The following is a 16,245-nucleotide window of genomic DNA, read 5'->3' as shown; positions in this document are numbered from 1 at the left end:
ACACAAGCTGCTTTTCTTTATTAGGCTTTGTAACAAGCAATGTAAAGAAGACTAACACACACACACACACACACACACACACAGTGTGTACTTGTCTCATCAGTTAATACTGATAAAAATTTAAATCTGTCACTACATATATGCTGGACTCTCCTGCTTCCTCTCAACCTTCTCTGGCTGTTCTCTGGTTCTGAAGGTTATTTCATTGTATGTGTTTTTAGGCATTCATGTGACAAAACTGACTGACATTAACAATAGGTTTCTTGCAACTTAGTGGTGTGAGAGGATAAAACAGTTTTTCAGTTTTAAGTTCTTGTGGCCTCAGACGATAACTCAGCCTTCACTCAACAGGAAATTACACAGTTTGGATTGGATGTGGTTTGCCATTAAAACCCAACCAATGGCTGATATTATCAATCTATTTTGCATCCCTTCAACAACATTTTGCAGTTATACGATGTAGTTATATCTGTATAAAAAATATAAAAAATTTAATAAATATATAAAATGTATTCTGGGACTTGTGATCAGGAGCAAATAAATTTTTACTCCATCACTACTTTTTGACAACCATAATACTCATGTGGTTGCCAATATTACCTGACCAACATCAAAATGGTCAATATTATCAACCAATTTTAAGTTATGAAGACATATCATATGTATATGTGAGGTGACAATAGGATGCTCCAGCAGAGAAATTTCAAAGTAATATATGTGATGTCTCAATTTGTTTGTCCCTCAAAGAGCACTGACTTTATTTTAACACTGTAAAATGTTCCACTCACTTCATACATTGTAACCAATGATATTTGTTACAGCCAATATATCTTCATCAAATGTTTAAAGCTCTTAAATATTGATCAAGCTCAAATCTAATATTGGATGAACTCTGCCAACATGTTTAACTGACATGAATAATAATAACTATGAAACTGCTACGGAAGCGTATTGCATTCAACATAAAAAAATTAGACACATTATCTTGCAATTATGAGTTCTTATGTTATTATTACAAGAAAAGATCTCATAATTTTGAGAATCTCGTAATTACAATTAATATGCAGTTCAGGGGCGGTCCATTACACTACTGTATACTCAACATCACTGACAATTTATTGATCAATAGAATGTATTTCAAAATAAAAAAAACATTGCACTTCATAACATTTTAGATTATTGTACAAATGAGCTACAACAGTAATAGCACTTAGTTTATGTAAGTTACTCCTAATTTGTTCAATTTAGGAGGAAAATGTGCTCCTTGGGGAAAAAAAGTGACTGTTATGCCCTATTCATACTAATCAACTGAACTGGACTTTGGGGTTGATAAATGACACTAAGAAAAGATGTCCAGTCAGGCCATAATCTAGACATCCACTACTCCAGAACTAGTAGACATTGATGCGCTAATAGACAGTGTGTCTGTGTATGGACCTTCCCATGGCCACGTAAATGCAATGGGGTTATCAGTTTTTACATCCCTCATTTAATCCTGTCACTATTACGATTGTGTACAACCTCCTCTACATAACTTAAAGTTCAGGCAGCTGGGGCAGACGGTGGCATCAGGATGACTTTACTGATTTTGATTGAGAGGTACAGTCAGATCTAGATGAGATAGTCCCTCAAACACAAGGCCAGTAATAAACCATACAACTGTCAAAGAAATGGATTTGGGCTATGTGAAACTGATAAATAAACAGGTGAACAGGAATTGGGAATAAATGCAGACTGTGACAAACTTTCTTTGTCCAGTCCATGTATGGACTACAGTCAATATTTATTCTCAAGATTTATATTCCATTTATTTTATTATATATTCAATCATTGTATTTTCTCTCTCTCACACACCTTGGTCGCAGACATGTAACCAGGGATCCACCGGACTTAAACTTGGCTCTGTTCATACCAACTGCTGATAGAAACAATATAAATATCTGGAAGGATGCAGACGGTTCCCTTTTCATTACCTGCTCTGTGTCTCATATATTTGACACCACAAACATAAAAACCACATCAGTGCATTCGCCAGACTTTAATCTCTCTGATGATAGTAATATTCTGCCGTTTGGACTCACGTTTTTTTAATTAAATGACAAAAAAAAATGTCCATCATTAAATGGACATTTTTGACCTGTCAAACATAGTCTCCCCCTCCCTTCTCCACTCCTTCAGTGTGCAAATCACTTTAGCAACATGTACTGTCACAGGAAGAGAAAATGAGAGGACAAGAAGAGGAGTTGAAGAAAGGAGGAGGGGAGATGAAGAAAGGACAAGAGGTGTTATTTATCAGCTAACATGATGTCATGATGGACTAACTGACCAACTGACTGACTCCTAACTGAATTCAGGCCTCAACATCAACAGGTGTTTGCCACGAAAGGGACCTAAATCCGACTCAGAGCAGACAACTGAAGCTAACGCTAGCGACTCCGACAGTAAGCTAGCTACGGCCACTGAAACCCTAACTATGAGGAAGGAAATTTCTGAATTGAGGACTGAGTTTCTTTCGTAACTTCATAAGTCACATTCTGCTCTGGTGGGCACTATCGAGGACCACGGAACCAGAATCGTGGCTATGGAGTCAGCCCTTACCGACATGACCTGCAGCCTCCAAAATGTTCAGAAGCAGTGCGCTTCTTTAGCCACAGAAAATTAGCTCCTCAGGGAGAAGATTGACGACCTTGAAAACCGTGCATGAAGAGTGAACCTCCGGGTTACAGGCATCCCCGAGGGTGTGGAACAGGGAGGACCCTCTGAGTTTATGTCATCCTTTTTTACCACTTTGTTTGGAGAAGGAAAACTGTCTTGCACTCTGGTAATTGAAGGTGCGCACCGCTCCCTCAACCCAAAGCCCGGTCCATCCCCCTCTGGCAATGATAGTCCGCTTCCACCACTACCAAATGAAGGAGATACTTAAACAGTATGAACTTTCAAGGTTCCTCCGTCCGGATCTTTCCTGATATCTCTGCTGAACTCGCCCTGCCCCGTGGGAAATTAAAGCTCAGCTTTACAATGCAGGCATTAGATTCCGTCCTATGTATCCCTATAAGCTGATGGTTCTGTTCCATGACAGAGAACACAAGTTTGACGAGCCATCTGCCGCTACAGCCTTTTTCATCGACAACATACAGCCGACTCTAGGCAACCAGCTCTTCCTGTCCAGCAAATGGAGACAGTGGACACTTTCTTTGAAATGCCGCTTCGGTGCAGTCTAGTAAAGTGTTGAAACATGGTGGCTTACTATCATCTTACTTAATTATATGACAGGATAGACGAGAATATGGTTTGTCTAATTTAAGGCACTCATCAAGAATTGAACATTTGATTACTCTCTCGTGCACACACACACATACATACACACACACACATATATATATATATATATATATACAGTACAGGCCAAAAGTTTGGACACACCTCATTCAATGTGTTTCTTTATTTTCATGACTATTTACATTGTAGATTCTCACTGAAGGCATCAAAACTATGAACACATGTGGAATTATGTACTTAACAAAAGTAGCCACCCTTTGCTTTTTTTGATAACTCTGCAAACCCTTGGTGTTCTCTCAGTGAGTTTCATGAGGTAGTCACCTGAAATGGTTTACACTTCACAGGTGTGCTTTGTCAGGGTTAATTAGTGGAATTTTTTCCCTTATTAATAAAAAAGCAAAGGGTGGCTACTTTGAAGAATCTAAAATATAACACGTTTTCAGTTATTTCACACTTTTTTGTTAAGTACATAATTCCACGTGTTCATTCATAGTTTTGATGCCTTCAGTGAGAATCTACAATGTAAATAGTCATGAAAATAAAAAGGAAACGCATTGAATGAGAAGGTGTGTCCAAACTTTTGGCCTGTACTGTATATATATTATAGAGTATCGTTCAATATGTTTGATGTTGAGATGGAAGTCCAGTGGAGGTGAGTTAAGCAGGAATGGTTCAGGAGGTTCTTTTCTTGACTGCCATGCAGGGCTGCGATGGAGAGCTGACAGTCAAGTGACACCTTTCAAAACAATGGATGACACCACAGCCTCCTCTGGAAAAGTTGAACTGGATCAACACTGTTTCGGAAAATGTGATCTCCCTTACAGGAAGTTGGAATGGAGCGGATGAGGGGAGTCACTAGGGTTACAGAGAGAAGATGACATTAGTGGAAGTGACAGATATTCAACACAACACAAGATATTTTGTTTAATTTCAAATCATATATGCCAGTCATAACAACCTAAATATGTCACTGTCTGAGTGATGGACTCTACTCTCTAATGTAACTTACCAGCTGCTAGTTCCCCCTGGCTGTCCACAGGTTAATAATGCCGTAATAGGTCAATAAAGTCAGTTTATAAACTTAAAACAAAAAGTAAGGAAATTTGTGTTTGGTGGATTATTTCTCTGTGGTAACAATGCTTTTTGGCAATAAATCTTCCCTTTCAAATGGTGCCCCATCTGAAAGGAAAATACATTTGTGGGATGAGCAGCAGAGCTCAGTATGTGGGTTGCGCCCATGAAAAATTTGCCAAATCGGCTCTGACAATGCCAAACAGCTTTTCTTTGCTGTTGCTATTTGAGCTTCCCCCAGGTGCTGACAATCAGGTGCCTGATTCTGCAACCAGTGGCCATCCAATATCTCCACAGTCTGGGACCAAACTCTATCCTCCAAGATGACAATGCTCGTCCCCACAGAGCAGGGTTTATCAGAGACTACCTCCAGAATGTGGGAGTGGAGAGGATGAAATGGCCTGCCAGCAGTCCTGACCTCAACCCCATTGAACACTTGTGGGATCAGCTTGGGCATGCTGTTCGTGCCAGAGTGACCAACACAACCACGTTGGCTGACTTGCAACAAATGTTGGTTGAAGAATGGGATGCCATCCCACAGCAGTGTGTGACCAGGCTGGTGACCAGCATGAGGAGGAGGTGCCAGGCTGTTGTGGCTGTGTATGGTTCTTCCACACGCTACTGAGGCTCCTGTTTGTTAAATGAATACATTGTTAAATTGCCAATATGTCTTGTTTCTTCAAACTTCAATCATCCAATCCACCAATGCTAATGCTACTATGTTGGTGATAGACGGGCCATATCAACCAATCAGATCAAACTCTTGCAGAAACCAGTCGGGAAAAGAGCAAAAACATTTTCCTCCGAGAAAAGCCTCCAGTGCCGTTTTTTGCTCTTCTTTCAATGAAGGAATACTTTCTAATTTGGATAAAACTTGCGCAAAAGCTAAGCTCATCTCATCCGTGGAAGGTACTATGTTGTTCAGACTAACAGTCGCTGACTGGTCGGTCGTTTGGCGAACGGCTCAAAATTTTCTCTATCTCAAGATGCCAGACTGATCTGCGAGTAGAAAACTGGAGCTTACGAGATCAGGACGGTCTCACGAGGCTAATCACTGCATGAAAACTGGGATTTTTGTCAGTAAGCAGCACTGTAGAATGTCGTGGAACTTCAGGTTTACGACTGCACACGGCAATTTACAGGCAACACCGAAAACTGCCGTAAATTGTCGGAAATTGACGTGGGCCTTGCTTGGCAGTTGTCCCCCCATGACCCCCTCCCTCTAATTCTAAGGGGGGCTTTCACATGTAAATGAAAATGCTGTGAGCTATACAAATGCAAATCATGGTAGCAGCAGGGGGAGTTTTACCCCAGGTGACATTTTTCTAAAAGGTATTAACTTAATTTTAAGAAAATCTCTTAAAATAGATCAGACTCAGTATAGCCTAATTGTAGACTGTTCAATTTTAGCTTGAATTGATTTATTTAATGAAAGTATGCTAGATTAATTACTTTGTATGTCATTAGCAATGACCAATGTTATGTAAAAAAGATACACAAAATAATTTATTTCAACAATTAGTTTTACAGGCTTTGCCACAAAGGTAAAATGTACATTCCATGATTCATTCACAGTCTCCTAGAGCTCAACCACTGTGCATAGTGACATGACTACAGTCTTTGGTCTTGCTCATCCAACATTGTCTGGTGGAATGGAGACAGAGGCTCCACTGTACAGTTTTCTAAGAGAAGTCTTTCTGCTGACACCAAAACACTGTGCTTCAAATATTCGCATATCAGCTTTGTCACTGCATGACAAGGTCCCAACCATTTGTCTTCTTAAAATACTGGCAAATTCAGCACCATATTCACATGTCTATGGCATATGAAGCTGTTGGCTCTGCTGAAATTGCCTCATAATCTAGACTTCAATTGTCCTATGGTTATTAAGCTTTCCCAGTAATCCATTTAAACTCACTGTAATTCACCTCCACACCAGTATGTGCACTGTTCGCGCCCTGCTGGTTAATTTGCTGTCTTTGTTTCTCTATCACTCTGCCCCGCCCCCTACCCCCGCCTTCACTGCTTCCATTTGAAAAAGAGTTAACTTTGCAGAGTTATCGTATTCACAACTCTGACACAAACTGTAGCAGGCGCTACGAACCGGAGCAAGGGTAAGATTTAAAGAATATGCTTTCATTGAATTAACTTAATTAATTCTTCTGTATAAGGACATAAATACGTTAATAGATACCGATCTTAACCGTACTTTTTTTTTTTTTACAGACTAACCTCGCCTCATAACGAGGCTGTGACCTATATTTGCTCGGAGCTGTCTGCGGGTCCAGATTTACATGACGCTGATAATGACACCACTGTGTGTAAGTAATTTTTACTTTTTCATCTTTCCTTGTTTAATTTTACTGTGACTTATGTTTGTTTTTTTATTCATACCACTCTCATATAATTGTTTTCCAGCTGCCTGTAAGACATGACGAGACAGTACACAGGAGCTTTAGGTAGAAACAACCAGATGTGGCATCGCGGGCAGAAGCTGTGAAGAGTTCAGCTCGGAGTCGGTCGAGAAGAAAAGAGGGTAAGATTAGATCCATTTTTGGTCAATGGTAATATTTTTCAGGTGTCTTCATAGATGTGTTGTGTCCGTAAGCAGTATATCGCGCAGTACTGATTGTCTTTATTGATTGATTTTACAGCTGCTGGAAGCGAGACAGAGTGTGCTGGCTGCGGGTGAGGTGGACATTTGGAAGTGCGCCACCATAGACATACAGGACAACGCACCACAGACGTCTGCACTATGGACCGAATTCAGACCGAATGCTGCCGGTTACCTACAGCTCCGAGCCGGCCACGGGTTAGATGTGGACGGTGCTGCTCCTTGTGAGCGTGGGATTTGTTGTGTGTGCTGTGTGTCTCCGATGCTTTGTACATAGTTTTTTTCTGATTGCGTTTGTGTTTTCAATAAAGCTCTATCTTTGAATAAACAGCACATTCCTGGCAATTCCAGGAAATTCCAGCCAGTCCAGACGTTCTCTGGACACGAGAGGTGTCGCTGCTATTCATATTCTAATTAGATCCATTAACACCTCCGCAGGGGCTCTCCACATACGTCATGGTTCGTTTCCGACAATTTGTGGCACAGACGAACGTGACGTTCACAGCCTGTAAATTGTCGATAACTGCCGAAAATTAGGGGGATTTCCGGGCATTTACGGGGACGGAAATCCCACTTTTCATGCAGTGTAACAGTGAACTTACTCAAAGGTGAAATCAACATACTCAAAGCTAAATGTGATGACTTAGAGGGAAGATCAAGACGTTGCAATGTGCAACTGGTGGGTCTGTCATATAATATAAAACAAGTGGAGCAGTGTGATTGATGGGTAACAGTTTATATTGTTTGCTGTGATTTTTTCTATATTGTTTGCTGTGATTTTTCTATATTGTTTGCTGTGATTTTCTTGTTTGCTGTGGATTTACTTTATTATATTTTGCTGTGGACAATTCATCTTTTCCGTCTTTCACAAACTGCAACAACAAACACTAATTGACCCACCTGTAGAACCTCATTCACATCAGCGATCTAATTGGCCAGCTGATCAGACCACTCCCGATAAAAGGAGGCTAGATCTCTGTGGTGGTGTGGAGGGAGTGTGGCTCAGGCTCAGGCTCAGGCTCAGGCTCAGGCTCAGGCTCAGGCTCAGGCTCAGGCTCAGGCTCGGACTGATTGCTACAGCTGCAGCAAGTTGTCTAATCATGCTCTCCCTTTAAAGCAGTAGTGAGCCGGAGCAAGCTCTTGATGGCCAACTGTGAGAGAGGAGACGTGGACACTGTGTGGTGAGCTGGACAGCGCAAGTTTTTCCCTCGCGATCGAGAGCCTCGGGCCAAGTGGGAGCGAGGGAGCTCCAGACGGATTGTGGGACAATTCATTGCTGATGCGATCATCAAATAAAGAGCTGTGGCAAATATTCCTCCCTGTGTGTTTGTGGTTATCTGTGAACAGAGGTCTACATCAGTGGAACTGCTACAATCTCTTACCAGGGGGACAACGCTCTGGACGGACGGACGTGCCGTGTGCCACGTGCCCCAGCGGACTGGGGGGGGGGACAACGCTTTGGATGGATGGACTGTGTGCTGCAGCGGCCTGGCTTGCTGATCTTCTTTGCCCTCGGTGTTGCTGCTGACTGGATCTCCTGTGCCCTGGTGGAACCGACTCCCAGATTCTGCAATGTCAACGCTCATAAAACTCTGACTAAAGGAAAGTGGTCCTTTTCTCCCACACTGATGTTTTTAGCATTTGAGCTAAAGGAGCCGTTTTTAGTTGTTTATTTCTGTGAAGGTACCAGATCCAGGGGCTGACGGCAGAGCAGCAGACACAACAGTATTTGTTGATGAGCCCACATGAAGTGTACGAAAGGAAAGTTGTCACTCTAGTTACCTGAGACTGTTTCAAAGTTGCCGTGCTACGAGCAGGCTGCACATTGATTTTACAATTTCTCCACTGACAGAAGCAGAACGGCACTACAGAATTCCTGGTCCTGGATCTCTGGATTGGAATAGACTATTCGAAACTCCGCTGAAGCAAGATATTCTGTGACGGCGACAGGGGAAACACGAAGCTCACTCCAGTCTGGACTGGACTCGGGTATTGTTTCACCCTGGGAATGTAACAGATTGGTTGGGGTCTGTTACTTTTTAAATTAATCTAGATTCGGATTCCCGGGCCACACCAACACAGCGAGAAAGACACAGTGGAAGTCCGTCCAGAGCGTTGTACCCCCCCAGTCCGCTGCGGCACACGGCACGTCCGTCCGTCCAGAGCGTTGTCCCCCTGGTAAGAGATCTAGCCTCCTTTGTATTTGGAGTGGTCTGATCAGCTGGCCAATTAGATCGCTGATGTGAATGGGGTCCTACAGGTGTGTCAATTAGTGTTTGTTGTTGCAGTTCGTGAAAGAGGGAAAAGATAACTTGTGAACAGCAAAATATAATAAAGTAAATCCACAGCAAACAAGAAAATCACAGGAAACAATATAGAAAAATCACAGCAAACAATATAAATATATATATTGTTTTATATTATATGACAGGTCTCCCAGAGGGTCTGGAAGGTCCACGTCCCAGAGAATTAATTTCTACACTTCTGCAGGACCTGCTACATCTGGATGAGGCACCTCTTCTTGACCAAGCCCACAGGTCACTTCGCCACGACCTGTCATCATCAGAGTCCACTATTTCCACATCAGAGACCAGATTCTGCGTCGAGCAGGGGAAGCCAGCCCCTTACTACACCTTGGCAAGAAACTATCAATCTTCACCAATTTCTCCCCATCTGTGGCCAAGAAGCACTTAGAGTTTGTGGATGCTAAGCGTCTCCTGCACAAATTTGGCCTCTACTATCCGGCTGAGCTGAGGATCACTTTGCCAGGTGGAGCTCCCCTTAAATTTACGGATCCTGCTCTCGCAATCGACTTTATTAAGAGAGACTTGAGGAAGTCTGCTTCTCCAGACCCAGAGTGAGGGGATCAGCAATACAGTCACGTCAAAGAATATATTATTTTGATTTACTTACTAATTAACCTTCCTAATGCCATGCAAAAAGACAGTTCTTGCTTAGCCACTTATCTCATTTATATATTCCCCTTCCTTACTAGAAGACTTTTGCAGTAGATGATTGCATTACAAATTGGTTTACTGTGCCCTTTTTTTCTTCTTCACTTATTACATATGCAGCTTGAAAATTGCTGTCTTCTTTGCCTGTAATGGAGGCTTTGTTTGCCACTAGGTATTCTATGTCTTTTAGGAAGAGCCCAAGGGCTTGTAATGGGGGGGGGACACCCACATCTTGTTTCGGAAGATGCTTCAGTGGGTTGGAAAATGTTCATTAGTTTGTTTGCTTGCTTATCTGTTCTTGTTTGTTTTTAGGTTCACTACAACCGGTCTTCTTATGCTCAAAGTGCCGCAGTCCTTTCATCCTCCTTTCTCTCTGTGTTTCCAAGTATGATTCAGACTAGTCCAATGGGGCAGCCAGCTGGGAACACGCTCAGAATCTGCAGTTGGAACTGTAAAGGTTTGAACCATCCAATAAAGCGTAGCAAAGTACTCCACCATCTCCGTCACTTGGGCGCCCAGATTGCATTTCTTCAGGAGACTCATTTAAAAATCTCTGACCATTCAAGACTTAGGAGGGGCTGGGTTGGGCAACTTTATCATTCCACCTTTCATAGCAAAGCCAGATGGGCTGCCATTCTGATCCACAAATCCGTACCTTTTGTCTCTTTCAGTACTATCCTAGACCCTAATGGTAGATATGCTATTGTCACAGGACACATTCATAGTACCAAGTTGATTCTCGCTAATATATATGCACCAAATTGGGATGATGCAAACTTTTTTCGTATGTATGTCTTCACGTCTGCTTGTGCTCGGGGGTGATTTTAATTGCTGGTTGGGCTCACTAGATTTGTCTTCCGCTAAACTTACTACTCCTTCAAAATCTTCCAAAATTATTAGAAACTTTCTTCAAGAATTCTCAGTTACCGATTCCTGGCGCTTCTTTAACCCCACAGGTAGGGAATATTCATACTTCTCACTGTTCACCATACTTACACCCGCATTGACTATCTATTCTTAGACAATAGACTTATACCCTTAGTTCGCTCATGTTCTTATAACTCCATCGTCTTATCCGACCATGCTCCCCTCACCTTAGATCTCGCATTAGGTGGAGAGCTTAATTCCCGGGCGTTCCGTGGTGCTTTAACACACGTTTGCTGTCCAATGACAAATTTGTCTCTTTTCTGAATGCTCAGACTTTTTTTTTTTTTTTTTTTTTTTTTTTTATAGAAATGTATGAAACAGCTAATGTCTCACCATCTCTTCTCTGGGAGACTTTTAAAGTCTATATTAGGGGACAAATTATGTCATACACGAGGTATGAGAGGAAACAACGAAAAAAGAAAATATCTGATCTGATGACTCAAATATTACAATTGGATAATGTATATGCAACATCACCATCCCCTAATGTATATAAGGACCACTTGTCTTTACAGGGTGAGTTTGACAATTTGGCATCAGCTTAAACTGAGGACATGCTATTAAAGTCATGATATGCCCACTATGAATACGGAGACAAACCAAGTAAATTGCTTTCTCACCAACTATGACAGGCTTGTTCAATACATCAAATCACCCAAATCCAAAGCTAATTAATGATGAATTTAACCGCTTTTATGCATCTTTGTATATGTCTGAACAGTCAAATGACCCCTCAGATTTTTATTCCTTTTTCAACTCCATTAATGTCCCTAGTATTGACCCCACCTCCAACCTCCAGTTAGAAGAGCCTATAACATTGGAGGAAATTTGACGGGTAAAATGCAGTGCTCTAAATGTCCCGGCCCGGACGGGTTTCCTATTGAATTCTACAGGAAGTTTAAGGATAAGATAGCCCTTCTTCTTCTTAAATTATTTTTATATTCAGTGGATACTGCCTCTCTTCCCCAGACCATGTCACAGGCCTCTATTTCATTGATATTAAAAAAGAATAAAGACCCTCTGTTATGTGGATCCCATCGACCAATTTCATTACTGAATGTGGACTACAAAATCCTAGCTAAGTTACTGGCCATGCGTCTGGAAACAGTTTTGCCATCTATAATCTCCTCTGACCAGACTGGATTTATTAAGAATAGGTATGCTTTTTCAAATGTTAGACGCCTATTTCATGTTATGTACAACTCGTCGAACTCCACTGAGCCTGAATTTGTAATCTCTTTGGATGCCGAGAAGGCTTTCGACAGAGTGGAGTGGGGCTATCTTTTCCGTACTTTAGGGAAGTTTGGCCTTGGTGAGAAAATTATTGCATGGATTAGCCTGTTGTATCCATCTCCACTTGCGTCGGTCCGAACCAATAACTATCATTCAAACTATTTCCTCCTCTTTAGAGGTACTAGACAGGGATGCCTACTGTCCCCTTTACTCTTTACTGTTGCTATTGAGCCCCCAGCTATTGCACTTCCATCTAATCCTAAAATTACCGGGGTGACTAGGGGCGGCCTTGAGTAGAGAGTATCATGCGGATGATCTGCTTCTTTATATTTCCAGGCCTAATACTTCTATCCCAACTGCACTCTCGCTCCTTCACTCATTTGGTTCAATCAAAGGTTACAAGCTAAATTTGGATAAGAGCGAGCTATTCCCAGTAAACGCTGCCGCTCATAAATTTCCACACCAAACAATCCTGTTCAAGGTAGTCCACGACAAATTTACATATCTTGGGGTCCAAGTGACAAAAAAATTTAAAGATCTTTTTAAGTATAATTTCACTCCTCTGTACTAGAACATGGGAAGATTTTGAGAGGTGGTCACTACTTCCTTTATCTGTGGCTGGGCGAATAAATTCAGTAAAGATGAATATTTTACCGAAATTTTCTTTCTTATTTCAATGTATCCCAATCTTTATTCAAAAATTGTTCTTCAGGAAACTTGAAGGGGCTATTTCGGCGTTTATCTGGAAAAATAGGACCCAGAGAATCCGTAATATATTTCTTCAGAGGCCAAAAGTGCTGGAGGGAATGGCCTTATCTAATTTGAACTATTACTATTGGGCAACCAACCTCCGTATACTCCACTACTGACTGTAGTTCACACAATGCCCCAGCGTGGTTGAGATTGGAGGCGGCTTCATGTTTGCCATGCTCACTGGCAGCTCTGGCACATTTAATGGCTCAATCTGCACAGAATACTGTAAACATATTCTAGTTAAAGGTCCCATGACATGGTGATCTTTGGATGCTTTTATATAAACCTTAGTGGTCTCCTAATACTGTATCTGAAGACTCTTTCCCAAAATTCAGCCTTGGTAAAGAATTACAGCCACTAGAGCCAGTCCAACAATGAGCTTTCCTTAGTATGTGCCATTTCTGTGTCAGTAGCTATTGAGGAGGAGAGAGGGGGGCAAGGTGGAGGGTGGGGGTGTGGCCTTGACCAACTGCCACTTTGCTCGTTTGAAAGCCATGATGTCTCTCTCTCATGGGTGGGCCAAATTCTCTGGGCAGGCAAAGCAGATAAAGGGGAGGTAACCTTAGGGGGCAGATCTGGAATCTTGCTCCTTATGAGGTCATAAGGAGCAAGATTCCGGATCTGCCCATCTGAGCTTTCATTTTGTCAAAGGCAGAGCAGGATACCCAGGGCACGGTTTACACCTATCGCCATTTCTAGCCACTGGGGGACCATAGGCAGGCTGGGGGAATGCATAGTAATGTTAAAAAACCTCAAAGTGAAATTTTCATGCCATGGGACCTTTAAGACTACTTTCAAGATGTGGAACCAGTTTAGACGCCATTTTGGGCTAAACTCCTTTTCAATGCAGGCCCCCGTAAGTAAAAATCACACTTTCAAGCCCTCGCTGAGAGATGGAGCATTTACCCTGTGGTCCAATCATGGCATAACATCTTTTAATGACCTATATACTGAGGGCATCTTTGCCTCATTCTCCCAGATTATGGCTTATAAGATTCCCAAGAGTATTTTTTTCAGATATCGTAGCTTTGTAAAGAATATTAGCTCCCTTTTTCCCTCCCAACCAGCAACCCCATCTATTGATATGTTGTTATTGACACCCCCGATATCAAAAGGTGCCATCTCGCATGGTTATGATAAAATCCTCTTTCTCAGAAGTAGCCAACTTTCAGCTATCAAAGCACAATGGGAAGAGGACATAGGTGAAGAACTTAACCAGGGCCTCTGGGAGCATATTCTTCGTAGGAGTACACTCTTCATCCCTGTGTGCCAAACATGGCCTGATCCAGTATAAGTTAATACACGGCACTTATTGGACAAAACTCAGGCTTTCAAAAGTATATCCCGACATTGATCCTGTTTGTGACCGGTGTAAACTAGCCCCAGCCTCTCTTATTCATATGTTTTGGTCGTGCCCGTCTCTCCAGAGTTACTAGTCAAGCATCTTTGGGACACTATCAGGGGTTCTCGGTGTGACCTTGGACCCAAATGTACTGATAGCCCTCTTTGAAGTCATGCCAACCACAGTAACCCTGCAAAAGATCAAAGCAGATTTTGTAGCCTTCCTAATGTTACTGGCAAGACGATTGATCTTACTTCCCTGGAAGGCTCCTTCTCCTCCCTCATTTGAGTCCTGGATCAGAGATGCTCTCCATTTTAGTAGGCTAGAAAAAATTAAGCACACGCTACGTGGATCCTTAGCTAAATTCTTTAAGATCCGGCAACCTTTTTTCAACCACATAGAAACATTACAGTTCCACAATGTACCTCAGTGAAGCTGACTGCCCTTGTTCTAACATTGAACTCTGCACCATAGGCTAACTCCACTGTCATTATTTTTTTTTGCACCTATGACATCCTCATTGACTGGACTGTGGCACTGATGTAGTCATCCTTGTCATATAAGAAACGATGAAGACCATGTTATGTTCGTTATATGAATCTATTTTATACAGTAATTTTTTGTATAAGTGCAGTGAATGTACACTCACCTAAATGATGATTATTAGGAACACCATAGTAATACTGTGTTTGACCCTATCCTATCAATATGGGCCAACATTTCTAAAGAATGCTTCCAGCACCTTGTTGAATCAATGACACAAAGAATTAAGGTAGTTCTGAAGGTAAAAGGGATCACCCACACCGTTACACCACCACCAGCCTGCCCAGTGGTAACAAGGCATGAGGGATCCATGTTATCATTCTGTTTACGCCAAATTCTGACTCTACCATCTGAATGTCTCAACAGAAATCGAGACTCATCAGACCAGGCAAAATTTTTCCAGTCTTCAACTGTCCAATTTTGGTGAGCTTGTGCAAATTGTAGCCTCATTTTCCTATTTTTAGTGGAGATGAGTGGTACCTGGTGGGGTCTTCTGCTGGTGTAGCCCATCCGCCTCAAGGTTGTGCATGACGTGGCTTCACAAATGCTTTGCTGCATACCTCGGTTGTAACGAGTGGTTACAGCTTGAATCACTCGGCCCATTCTCCTCTGACCTCTGGCATCAACAAGGCATTTTCGCCCGCCAGGACGGCAGCATACTGGATGTTTTTCCTTTTTCAGACCATTCTTTATAAACCCTAGAAATGGTTGTGCGTGAAAATCCGAGTAACTGAGCAGATTGTGAAATACTCAGACCAGCCCGTCTGGCACCAACAACCATGCCACGCTCAAAGTTGCTTAGATCACCTTTCTTTCCCATTCTGACATTCAGTATGGAGTTCAGGAGATTGTCTAGACCTGGGGTCTCATTTATAAACGTGGCGTACGCACAAAACGGGGCTGAAAATGTGCGTACGCCACTTCCCACGCAAAGGTTGTGATTTATAAAAAACAAACTTGACGGGAGAATGTGCGGTCCTCCACGCAAACTCTGACCCATGCGTACGCACATTTTGGAAACAAAATAGGAATTGGCGACGCAGATGGTGAGGTGGTGAACTGAAGTCAGGCTGCAGAAAGTAAATGTGGGAATAAGGGTTAGGCTACTCTTAATATGTTTAAATATTAAAAAATAATGCCTCACGCACATGTCTTCACACCATATGAAGATTAAATCCAGCCTTGTTATTTGCGCTTGTACTGAGTGCTAATTGTTCCATAAACACCTCAAACTCAAATATTAAATAAAAACTCATTCTTAATATTTAATCAGCGCTGTCTCGCCGTCACATTGTCCGCTACGGAGCGCAGGAGGAGGAGATGGCCCGACTCCATGGAATACAGGATAGCATCAAATACCCTACCATTAGATAACTGCACAACACAGTGTAAATAACTAAATATCTGTCTTTAAAACTGTGCATATATCATCAGATGTCAAAGTCTGTAAATACAGCCGTTAAGCTCTTGCACAATCGTTACGCTCTATGTCCTTGTTATCGGTCTAAAATTTAATACTGTTTATAACA

At 42.0% G+C, this 16,245-nt stretch overlaps 1 long non-coding RNA gene across 1 annotated transcript; it reads left to right on the top strand.

Annotated features, from left to right (window-relative positions):
- Positions 1-6,429: 6,429 nt before the first annotated feature.
- On the top strand, positions 6,430-6,837 carry LOC114549797 (uncharacterized). Its single transcript, XR_003691579.1, has 3 exons — positions 6,430-6,464; positions 6,577-6,671; positions 6,769-6,837. It is a non-coding gene; the product is annotated as an uncharacterized LOC114549797 (long non-coding RNA).
- The last annotated feature ends 9,408 nt before the right edge of the window (positions 6,838-16,245 follow it).

This window comes from Perca flavescens, chromosome 3 (assembly GCF_004354835.1).
Source record: "Perca flavescens isolate YP-PL-M2 chromosome 3, PFLA_1.0, whole genome shotgun sequence".
NCBI classification, from domain to species: Eukaryota; Metazoa; Chordata; class Actinopteri; order Perciformes; family Percidae; genus Perca; species Perca flavescens.
Note: the sequence above shows the minus strand (reverse complement) of the source record. Positions and strands in the feature narration are given on the sequence as shown.